General features: G+C 41.2%; 1 protein-coding gene across 9 annotated transcripts in view; it reads right to left on the bottom strand.

Moving 5' to 3' along the window:
• LIMCH1 (LIM and calponin homology domains 1) overlaps positions 1-12609 on the bottom strand; it is a 201090-nt gene that overhangs the window by 170880 nt on the left and 17601 nt on the right. For all 9 annotated transcript variants that reach the window (XM_036252741.1, XM_036252793.1, XM_036252732.1 and 6 more), the window contains exon 2: positions 6697-6766. The gene's annotated coding sequence lies outside the window, so the exon portion shown is untranslated. The remainder of the gene's footprint in view (positions 1-6696; positions 6767-12609) is intronic.

Raw genomic sequence — 12609 nt, 5'->3', positions numbered from 1 at the left:
CTGCCCCCCCGGCCCCCCTCCAACAAGGAGACCTCACTGTGCTGGTCTCTGTTTCGTAAAATAAAGCAGATGCCTTCCGAAAGCTTCCTGAAGTCTGCAGAGTTTATACCAACTACAATTTTCTCCATTTCAGGAAGCTCATCTTTCAAAATATTTGAAATCTTATCTTTCGATTCAAGAAAAAGACATCCTTTTCCTAAAGAAGAGGTTTTTGAGTGGGTTAGAGTAACTCAATTGTAGGATAATTCTACCAGATACATTCCTGCTCTATCCTGCGGAACCTCGTCCAGAGTCAGATTTTCAGCCCCGTCAGAGGCCTTCACAGAGCTCGGAAAGGTATTTCGAAGGAGGAAAAGCAAAAATGGGGCAAAAAAGTGATGAACTAAACAAGGCGAATCTGTTTGCCCCCCTTGCTCACAAGAGGTTAATAACCTGTCATTTATATGTATTCCATTGTCAACGGGGAACACCACGAGTGACCGACCAAGGACAACAGTGGCCGAGCTTTGGGGTCATCTCAGCTTTGACAATTTCTGTGATCTCGGGCGAATAATTCCTGTTTATGGACCCATGTGTCCTCATCTGTGAAATGAATATATGTAAGACACCCTTCCAGCTGTACAATTCTCTTTTTCTCAGACCACCTTCATGCTCATGGATTTACATGCAAGATCAAGAAAATATTTAATGATAGCTCCAGAAAGGTACAGCCCCCAAAGGCAGAACCCCCAAGTGTCCTCTGTTCCCAATGATACTGTACATGTGGGCGCGCACGCGCACACACTCACAATGACTATTACAATTAAAATCTGGGCAAAAGAAAGCTTAATTTCAAAAGTCCAATTGTAAGCAAGGATTTCAGACATTAGTGTTTCTTGCACAAAGTCTAATGTTTCTGGAATGAAACAGAATTTAGCATGATCTCTGATGACCATTAAACTGAGTTTCAGGAAGTGGCTTAATTGTGCAATACTCACGAACTGGCGGACTAAGGGCAGCGTTTTTGAAAGGCTTTGGTATGCCAAAACCTAATTTGAGGTCTTTCTCTCTGGCAACAGCTAACGGCATCACTCACACCTAAGGAAGAATGCGAGCATCTGCAGGCAGTCACCACGCGGCTTCGTTTGTCAGCGATCGTTACAGAAGAAACGCAGACCCAGATCCAGGGTCTTTGCATTCTTGCCAGGAAATGATTTTCAACTACTTTGTTTTAACACCTTCACCCCTGAATTCTTTGTAACCACAGCTCAACTCAGGGGCTAAAATACACCTATTCATGCCTTTGTAAATTCTACACGTGTTTATAATTTGGGGTTTCTATGTGAAAACACACTTTTCTATTTATCTTCAAGTCAAGCAGCTGGGGCATCTTAATGGATTCTTCTCAACACCAGGCCATTAAGACACACAGGCGTGGGTTCCGGGCATGGAAACCCCTCTGGCGATGCTCCTTGGATGGCCATGGCCCCTGCTACCGAGGACTCCTGATCGACAGATGGCCAGTGGCCTGTCAGCCCCCTGACAAAGTAGAAGCCAATCTGGGAGTCTGCAGATGCTCGTGAGGAGCTCTGTCTGCACCTTCCTGACAGTCACAGATACAGGAGGAGGAAATGTCCTGGGAAGAACCCACTCTCATAATGGCCGCATCTCTCCTAACCCAAGATGGTCTCTGCTACCTTCAAATGCACTGCCTAGCCCTGGCCAGTTGGGCTCAGTGGTTAGAGAGTTGGCCCGTGGTCCAGAGAATCCCGGGTTCGGTTCCCACTAAGAGCACGTACCTCAGTTGTGGTTCATCCCCAGCCCTGGTTGGGGTCGTGTGGGTGGTGGCCACTCGGTGTGTCTCTCTCACGTCGATGTTTCTCTCTCTTCCTCCCTTTCTCCCTCCCACTCTATCTGAAGATAAATGCAAAAAATGTCCTTGGGTGAGGATAAAAAAAAAAAATGTACTGCTTATTTGAAATACCACCACCACCTCAAAAAATAGACAAAAGAATTAATATCTTTCAATTCCCAACTTTTTATATTATAAATTTCCAAGCCTACCAAAAAGTTGCAAGATTAGGACCAAGACAGCTGTGTACCTTTTATCCAGATCCAACTTTTTACTACGTTTCCCTCCTTTTCCCTCCCTCCTTTCTTTCTCTTTCTCCCCACCCCTCTGTCCATGTGTGTGTGAGTGTGAGTGTGTGTGTATAAAATTATATACTATACACACAGACTTCTTTTTGCTGAACAATTTGGAGATTAGTTGAACGTATTGTGACATTTTATCTCTATATTCTCCAGCTTGTGTACCCCCAACATCAATAGTATTCCCTATATACGCAACTGTTTTTAACCAGATAATTTTCATATGAAGGAAATTCAACACTGAGAGAATACTATTATCTGATACTCAATCCACACTCAAACTTCCCCAAGTATCCCCAAAATGGCTATTATAGTTGTGCTTTCTTCATCAAGCGTCACACATGGCACTTGGCTGTCACATGTCCCTATCCCCTTAGTCACCTTTCACCGGACATGGTTTTCCAGGATTTCGGGGATGAAGAGGTGTCTTCAATGACACTGACCGTGGACGGTGCCAGCCAGCTGTTTAAGGGAATGTCTCTCAATTCAGAGTCGTCTGTTTCCTCAGAATTGGATTTAGGCAAAATATTTTGGCAGACATTCTATCAAGGCGATACTGTGACCTCTTGGCACACCACTAGGACACCTTACATCATTTGTACCCATTAAGGCTATTGACAAGTTTGATTATGGCAAAGTGACTGCTTAAAGTTACCATGTCGTAACATGAATACTAAACCATTTACGCACCTTTATTTCAAACTGGTAACAACGGTTATTCAAAACCTTTTTCCCTGATAGCATATTCAACAGAGCCATCTTTTACCTCTCTAATATAACTCATTTTCTCCTAAACCCAGAAATGCTAACTCGATTCTATAATAAAAGATCATATGGACCTGCGACCCTAAAGGCTACACCGAGATGATAGTTTTGCATTAGGTCTTGATAAGTAAATGAGACTCTGTCAAGAAGAGCAGGAGGCAGTATTGTATTCCTAAGAACTATTGTGAGAAGAGGCACCACACATGAGAGTGAATAATGTGTGAGGGACCGTGAGCTGACTATAATAAATCAGGCAAAAGATGAAAAAGGCCGGCTCTAGTCCTTGTCTAGTGGCCAAGGAAATGTGGACCAGTGGACAGACTGGAGCAAGTTGCCAAGAATAGCTGAACTAGGGCAACTGCGTGTCTATGATGCCTTTACTGATACAGGGAAATAGGGGTTGTGGGCAGGAGTAGTCAGTTAAGTTTAATTTGAATATGTTAAGTTTGAGATGCTGGTAGGACATTCAGATGGAGCTAGCTGTCCAATAAACAGAACAAGAGGTCTGGAGTTCAGAAAAAACTTGGTGAGAAATAATGATTTGGGTCAATGCTACAAAGAGTTGAAGTCATGCAGACAGACAAGAACGCGAGTGTTAGAACGGGAACAGACAGCAGGTGTGCAGAAAGAACCCTAGAAGCACATGAACAGAATGGGATATGAGGAGGAGAAGGCTAGTGAGTCTGTTTCTTGCAGGACCCCGAACTGCTACACTGGTTTTTGGAAATGTTGACCTGAAAGTAATTAGAAGACAGGAAAAGAGTTTGACCAGGACTCAGGATATTAGTAAATGGGCAGTAATTAACTATACTTAGGTAAGGATTCTTTAGCAATTAACCCAATTCTTACACTATTTACCTGGAGATAGTATCAGCTGGTTTGGGTGAAGGGCTCAGTCCCACAAGACTGCCCACCCTCCTCCAAATGCCAATTAGAAGTCCAGGTTGTCACCTGTGCTTCTAAGCAGCTGACTATAAATCAGAGGTTCCCGTGACCCCCTCCTTGGGTTTGATTAATTTGCTCGAGTGGCTCACAGTGAAACATTTACTTATGTTTGCCATTTTATTATAAAGGATACTATAAAGGATACAGATGAACAGCCAAACAAAGAAGTATATAGAACAACATCCGTGGGAAAGGACACGGAGCTTCCACGCTCCCTGGGCACGCCACTCTCCCCGAATCCCCAGTGTCAGCAACCTGAAGCTCACGACCCATCGTTTGGGGTTTTTATGGAGACTTTATTACCTGAGCTTGATTGATTAAATCACTGGCCAGTGGTGATAGGATTCAATCTCTATCACCTCTCCCCTTCCTGGAGGTTGGGTGTGGGGTGGGGCTGAAAGAGTCAACTCTCTAATCACCTGGTTGGTTTTCCTGGCAACCAGCCTCCAGCCTTGTGGGAAGCCAGGCTTTCCAAGTCATCATATTAACATGGACTCAGGTGCGGCCGAATGGGGCCAGCTACGAATATAAAGTCCCACCTTCAACCCTTATGAAACTGAAGCTATCTCAGGAACCAATGATAAGAGAACAAATATTATTAGAAGATGCTCCCATTGCTCTTCTTGCTTCGGAAAGCCAAGGGTTTCAAGAGCCCTGTGCCAGAAGTGGGCGCCAAATACGTATCTCTTATTATAAATCACGGCATCGCAATAACAAATTGGTAAGGAAAATATAAAAGAGCAAGTAAGTGGGGAAAGGTTTGTTGGAAAAGGGCAAGGAACAGGAAAAATTACAGAAAGGACAAGGTGGGAAGGAAACTGAAATGAAGAAGGAAAGAGGAGAAATGAAAGTCAAGGATATAATGGAGAGCAATGGGGGCCCCATTGTTGTCTTGAACCAAATGCCTGCCTGCTCCCAAGTAGAGGTAATATGTAAAAATCAACAAGTGACCTACAATCAGAAATGATTTAATGGTCAATGCACATGTCCCATAACCCTAGTTTTACTAAAATTATTTATTTTAAATTAAGGGTTCAAAACCCTTTTCTCCTCAGTTTCTGGTCTTGGAGTGTCTTGCTTCTGTTCACATAGATTTTAACAGTGTCCCTTTCTTGACTTCATCCTGCAAGTTTTGCTTTTATAACATTAAATCCCAGAGCTCCAAGGTCAGGACATGCCACAGGCTTGGGGCCAAATGGAATTTTTTCAGTATCATTAAGACTATTAAGACCTTAACATTTGGAAAGAATGGAGTAAATAAAACATTTAAAAATTATATATTACATATTAATATATGCAATATATAATATATAAATTATTGCCCTGGCTGGTTAGAGCATCGGCCTGCGGTCCAGAGAGACGTTTCGGTTCCTGCTAAGGGCATGTACCTTGGTTGCAGTTTGTCCCGGCCCCAGTTGGGTTGTACGGGAGGCAGGCACTCGATGTGTCCCTTTCACGTCGATGTTTCTCTCTCTCTCTCTTCCTCTCTCTCCCTCCCACTCTATCTGAACAAAAAATGAAAATATGTCCTCGGGTGAGAATAAAATATATATATTTTGTGTTAATTTATATATATATACATATATACAAATTATTCACAAAATTCTCAAAATCTTTTCTTCCAAATCTATCTATCTATCTATCTACCTACCTACCTACCTACCTACCTACCTACCTACCTACCATCTATTAACTTACTTGGTTACATGATTCTGATGAACAAAACTGGCAGGACTTTTAATGACTAATCATTCATTAACTTGTTACTAACCAGTACGGGAAATAAAATGCATTCTCAGAAATAGCAATTCTTACAATAATAAAAAAACAACAACAATTTCATTCAACTTGCTAAAACTTATTACCACGACCCTGACACAACTGGGTTTTTTTAACATCTATTTTTAATGAGTCATTGTGATCCGTCTATAAAACTTTTTAACAACAATCAGTAAGGTCTTTGTAGGAGCCTGCCTAAATTCTTGACATTTTTCTAACTGTTAACCACATGCACAGGAGGCAGTCACAATGGAAACAGTCAGTGAGTCATTTACCAGGGCACATACATTCTCAGCTTTTCATGCACATTGTGTGTGTGCACACGTGTGTGTGTGCCAAGTTCTTTTCACAACTAAGATGTATTTGTCTTGATGATCTTCCACCTTTTTTCCTTTTATACACAAAAGGAAACATCAATTAAATAATTAAAATTAGTTACCCAGAATTATGAGCCATGTTAATGCAGGAAAAAAAGCCTGCTTCTGACCATATGTGAACACATGAGCTCATCTGCTTTAGATGGGTAGGTTCTGAAGGGCAAGGGCTCGTTTAAACATTTCTCCAGCTGACATCAGGGTCATCTCAGTATCCACTCTGTCTTTAGAAGACTTGGTCCACAAATGTGCTATTTAAACAAAAGTAGATTTTTAAGATTGGAAACAGCAATTTATCATGAATGTGCTGCTTGTTAATCATGAAATTCTCTTTCTCTCTACCTCGTCCCCCCTCCATTCCAGGGGAATGCAGTGAAAAACTGAAATGAGAAACCATAATTGCAGTCACATTCCTGCCCTGGGGTCAACCTAATTATGCACCTCTCAACCCAAAACAAATTTACCTCTTTAAAAAGAAAGGTTCTTATCACTCATAGGAAAAATACAAACAAAGATTAAGATGACATTTAGGCACAACTGCAATCTTTCATTTTTAAGTGACCTCTTAGTTTAATGGCTTCAATGCATTCTCATTCAAGTGGAATATATATTGCAGGAGAAAACTGTAATAAATGGCACTGTCATGACCCTTAGGTTAGAGCACAGGAATATTGGAAAATAAATCTCAATTCTGGATACTCACCAATCCTGCAATGGGGGTAGGCAATCTATTGATCTTTTTAACAAGTCCTGGCTTTATAGCATTCAGCAACCTGTCATGAAAAAGGCAGAATGTCAAATGAGACATAAAGCAAGATGGATCGCACAAATCACCTTTATCCGGGGCTACAGCTAAATTGCCAAATAGGAAAAGCAGCGAATTTAAAGCATGTGGTAAATCTTAATAATCTATGAGCCTTAGTGCACACAAGTAAGAGTTTTGCCAACATCAAGTTTGCCCGTGGCAGGTGAAGTTCTGGAATTTGGGAATGTTGGGAGGGAAGAAGGGACAGAGGCTGAGCGATGCGTCAAGGGAGAGGATAAACATGGGAGCTGGATGGAGGTTGGGAGGGAATTGTCTAGGATTGGAGTCAGGTATTACTACATAGACAAGGCTGTTCCCAATTCTCCTGGCTAAGGCAGGGATCTCTCCAGGGATGCGCTAAGTTCAGAGACCAACATCTATCTTCCCAAATAATTTGCCAAGTCTAATTCTACCTCCAGACACTCCTACTCTTTGAGGGGAGTCGCTTGTTAAATGTGGTTGAGCTTCCCGTCAGAAAGGGAAGAATACGTTAGCAAGAGGTTAACCAGTCATGTCCTGAAGATTTTAAACAAGGCTGACCACAATTCCCAAGATACAAAAGATATGTGAGCAAAACATTTTCAGGGTAAAGGTTAAAATCACGTAAAAATGGTAATGCAACAAGGGGAATGTGAGAAAGAAAAAAACTGCAACTACTTGTCTTCAGAAAATATCAGTTCAGAGCGAAAAGAAAGAAGGGCGGGCCACCTGTAAAACTAAAATCGGTGGGCATCAGGGTGCCCTGATGGAATGCAGCATTTGCAAACCGGGTATTTATAAATGGATAACAGAGGGAAGGGGTTGTAGGAGGAACGCATTTATTCCCACATTCGGGAATCAGAGGAGAGGCAATCTGGTAACTTACCTCAGGATACAGGGTAAAGAGAAATTTGGGGCAGGAATTTACAATAATCCAGGGGTCAGCAAGCTCTAACACATGGGCCAAATTTGGCCTAGTGCCTGTTTTTGTAAGAAAGTTTTACTGGAAAACAGCCATGCCCGTTCATTTATGTGTTGTCTACTGATGCTTTTGTGCAGAGCTGAGTAGTTACGAGAGAGAACATATAGTTCACAAAGCATACGATTGTACTATTTGGCCTTTTATAGAAAAAGTTTGCCAACCTCTATTATACAGGCATACCTTGGCGATATTGCGGATTTGGTGCCAGACCACCGCAATAAAGTGAATCAAAATCTTTTGCTGGTGGAGGGTCTTGCCTTCAATTTGTAAAAAATTCAACATCTGTGAAGCGCAATAAAATAAAGTGCAATAAAACGAGGCAGGCCTATGATTCGTGCAACTGAAATTATCGTCAATTATGAAGAACCTATGCTTGATAGATTTCTACAAATCAAGAGCAAAAGATTCTTTGAGATCGTTTAATGGTCAGTCTTGAATGCAACGTATATTTGATTTTTATACCACTCTGCATTCATATATTAAGAAATGTCCCCGCAGTCATTATGACAGATAGGATATTCTGTTTTCGAATCAAGGGTTTTGCTTGTTCTCGGTAACTTTCACTGCAATTCCAACATGCGGCCGCCAACAGGTAACACCAGAGTAGACACGTGCCTTTCTGTCCACCAAGAGCCAAGACGGAGATCTTTTCCTGAACTCACTCAGTTTTCACCACAAATTCAATCTTTTAAAACAGTGCTTCTTTATAACTTATTTTGGAATTATTAGAACTTATTCTAACAAGTTGGAAGGCAGCATGTTGACTCTTCTCATTTTACAGTTTAGAAAATTGAGGCCCCAGAAAATGAAGGTCTGATGATGCTGAACGAGTAACTTCCCCAGAGCCGATGAGCAGCACAGGCAGGACCCGTCTCCTGCGTGAACATGCTTTCGTGCACAGGGTTTCTGTCCCACGTCTCGTGGCTTAAAATAGACAGATATGATGTCCTCAAAGCAGCTTTTAAATGTACAGAATTGTAATGATAAATGACTTTTCTCACTAGTTCTTAACAATGTCATTTAAAAATGGATTTTAAAATAGTACTTGTGCACAGGACTGGTAACTTAAAAAAAAAAATCAAAAGGATATTTAGTAAAATGTAAGTCTTGTTGTCACCCTGGTCCCACAAGGCCCCAAACGGTAACCTTAAGGAATTTCCAAAGAAAATGTATAAAGATACATATACTTTTTGTTTTTAAGACAGATGTAGCATGTAGCATGTAACACACACTGCCCCACACTTTGTCTTTCTCCTGACGATATGTCTTGGGGGTTGGATAATTTGCCTTGGAGACTGTGCCTTATCACTACATGCAGACCTGTCCTTTTGAGCAGCTGTGGACTACAGATGGATGGAGCCGGCAGGAGGGGCGAGCGCTGGAGTCCACCCGACCGAGTCCAAAACCCTGCTGGTCATTCATTCGAGTTGTTACTTCAGGAAAGCCCATGGACTTCGGTTTCCTCAGTTGCAACATAGAAATATAATGGTACCAACTGCATGAGTGTCACTGTGGCTTCATTGTGTCAAAACATGTGAGAAGCAAGCATACAGCTTGGTGCATGCTAAATTCTCTCTAAATGTTCCTCCACACGTGTGTGCATTTATACTAATTCAATTCACCACATTTGAGATCAACCACTTTCTCTAATACTTTGGATTTTTCGAATAAAATAAAATACCATTGCCACCAGATATCCCCAAGCTTCCTGTTAATCAACCAAAGTATGAAAAATAACAAACACTCTACCCCAAAAAAAGGTTATGGTAAAAATTGCCTTTTAAAACAACAAGTGCTGTTAAGGGTGTGGAGAAAAGGGGACTCTAGTACACTGCTGGTGGGAATGCAGACTGGTGCAGCCACTATGGAAAACAATATGGTGTTACCTCAAAAAATTAAAAATTGAACTTCCATTTGACCCAGTGATCCCACTTCTAGGAATATACCCTAAGAAGCCTGAAACACCAATCAGAAAGAATATATGTACCCCCATGTTTGTAGCAGCACTATTTACAATAGCTAAGATCTGGAAACAGCCCAAGTGTCCATCAGTAGATGAATGGATAAAAAAGCAGTGGTACATATACACAATGGAATACTATGCAGCTGTAAGAAAGAAAGATCTCTTATCCTTTGAGACGACATGGAGGGACCTGGAAAGTATTATCCTAAGTGAAACAAGTCAGTCAGAGAAAGACAAGTATCATATGATCTCACTTATTTGTGAAATATAATGAACATAACAGTCTGAGAAATGGGGTAGTCCCAGAGACGTGGAAGTGGGGTACAGACTGACAATCCCCAGGGGAGGAAGTCATGGGGGAAAGATAAACCACAGAACTTATGTGCATGTATGCATGAACAATGTACTTGGACAACGGGGCTGGGGGCAGGGCAGGGAGGGAGGGGGAGGGGGGATCAGTGGGGGGAAAAAGAGAAACATCTGTAACAAAAATTAATTAATTAATAATAATAAATGCATATTAAAGCTAAAAAAAATTGCCTTTTAAAGAGGCATTCTTTTCTAAGTTTCTAAGACTTACATTAAAATTTTTAGTATGATGATTTCACCAAGTCCTCTTTTAAACATGTTTTTATTTCAAGCAGTCTTAAATACTTCATTATATTCATTCTTTGTAAAATTATACTTATATGGCAGATATCTTTCCTGCGACATGAAATTGTGGAAAAAAAAAAAAACTCCAATGCTAGACCTTAATGAAAAGAACAACAAAAATTTATGCTATCTGCCAAATTTTTTAACTACAGATTAAAAAACAAAAAGCCAAAGTGCTCTTAAATATTTGGAATACTTTCAAGATCAAGACAGGTGTATTTTTTCCATATAAACATTGCCCCAGTTTCGTACACAGTTTACAGTACACAACAATAAGAGAACACTGAATTCACATGGCAGAAATGCCAAACACCTGCTTATCTTGTATTTTGCATTAAACTGAGGGCATTTTTTTGTATATACTAGGAGTAAAATATGAAGTTTAATGCAGCTATGAGTAAGAGTCAAGGCTATTCACCTGCAATTTTATTAAAAACCACTATTGCCTTCCTGTGCAAATTAAAATATAAATATTTTTAATCAATACTTATTGATAATGATGATATTTTATGTTTATGAACCTTCTGCGGTGCACTGTTCCCTGTCCTTTCCTGTAAAGGAAGGTCTTGTATTCATGCCACCACTTTTGTAGAAGAAAAGACTAAGCCCCAGACAGACGTGAAGCCTTCCCCAGAGACATGCCAGCTAGTCTGTAGCATGCCGAGACAGTCTTCACACCTCAGGCCAGTCGTTTTCATCCCTAACTTGGTGCTTTAGAAAGTCCAATGTTAGTATGTAATCAAAACACAAATCAACACACACACACACACAACACACCAAACAAAAACCAAAAGTTGAAATAAAAACTGTCTAAATATAATGGGATAAAATCAACACTAGGCGGGAATGAAAAGAAAATGGAACAGGTTGGCTGCTGGGGGATGGTTAAGTATGAGACACATCAGATCCAAGTTGATCTACAACATCACGGGGTAGTTCAGAGAATACAAAGTAGGCATTCACTCCCCACTGAGCAGAACCCCACACCAACGTCCCACCTGCGGTGTGTGCTCTCCACAACCTATACCAGGAGGCCTGAACAGGTAGTTTGCTCTCTCTGTCTGTTAACAGATGATATTTGTACTCAACTAAAGACATTTCTGGGAGACTGGCATAATTCTACACAACAAAAAGTAAATGTTTGTACTAATACATGTCATTTGCATTAAACATACCCACAACTACAAACAAAAATAAAGTAATAAAAAGTATCAATGTGAGAGCCAGTGAGGATGAACAACTTTCTGGTGTTTATCCAGCAGTGATTTATCAAGTGTCTGCTATGTGCTGCACACAATTTGGGCCCAGGGAAGGCAGCAGGGAACAAGACAAGCAAAGGTCCTCCTGCTCTTTGGAACTTATCATCGTGGCAAACAGGCAGAGCAGTGGGAGACACAGAAAACAGACAAGGAGATAAAAGAGAAGACAATTTCCGATCGCGTAAGCACTGGGAGGAGGAGCGGAGTATCAGGTCATGCGCGAGGAACGTGAAGTGGGTGGTCAGAGGCTGCTCTGGGAGGTAACATCTGAGAAAAGATGAGATGATACAGAGGTACTGGCTGAGGAGAGGTTGATGACAAGCGTTCCAGGTGGACTGAGCAGTTCGTAGAAAGGCCTGAAGGCAGGGATGGCTTGGTGTATTCGATGGCCAAGGCAGCCAAGCAGAGCCAGCAGAAGGCAGAGACGTATGGCCTGAGAGCCAAGGGGTAAGCAACATCCAGAACCAGGTTGGTGCCTAATTATTTCCTACATACAATGTACTCAGAAGTACATCTGAAGATTTTAAAGAGAGATTGAGGTACTTTGATGTGTAATTTTAAATCAGCACTTCATGCAAATAGATAAAACATAAATTTACAACTAGATTCATGTAGAAAATTTTTTATTTTATTATTATTATTTTTTAATCCTCATCTGAGGACACTTTGCATTTATCTTCAGATAGAACAGGACGGAGAGAGGGAGGAAGAGAGACAGAGAAACATCGATGTGAGAGAGACACATCAACTGGTTGCCACCTGCACAACCCCAACTGGGGCCGAGGACAAACTGCAACTGAGTACGTGCCCTTAGCGGGAACCAAACCTGGGACTCTCTGGTCCATGGGCTGACACTCTAACTGCTGAGTCAAACTGGGCAGGGCATCATGTAGAAAATGTTTGCCTATTAAAAATCATGCATATCAGTCTGGCCGGTGTGGCTCAGTGGTTGAGTGTTGACCCATGCACTAAGA

This window comes from Molossus molossus, unplaced genomic scaffold (genome assembly GCF_014108415.1).
Source record: "Molossus molossus isolate mMolMol1 unplaced genomic scaffold, mMolMol1.p scaffold_m16_p_1, whole genome shotgun sequence".
NCBI classification, from domain to species: domain Eukaryota; kingdom Metazoa; phylum Chordata; class Mammalia; order Chiroptera; family Molossidae; genus Molossus; species Molossus molossus.
This window is presented reverse-complemented; position numbering and strand designations above follow the sequence as displayed.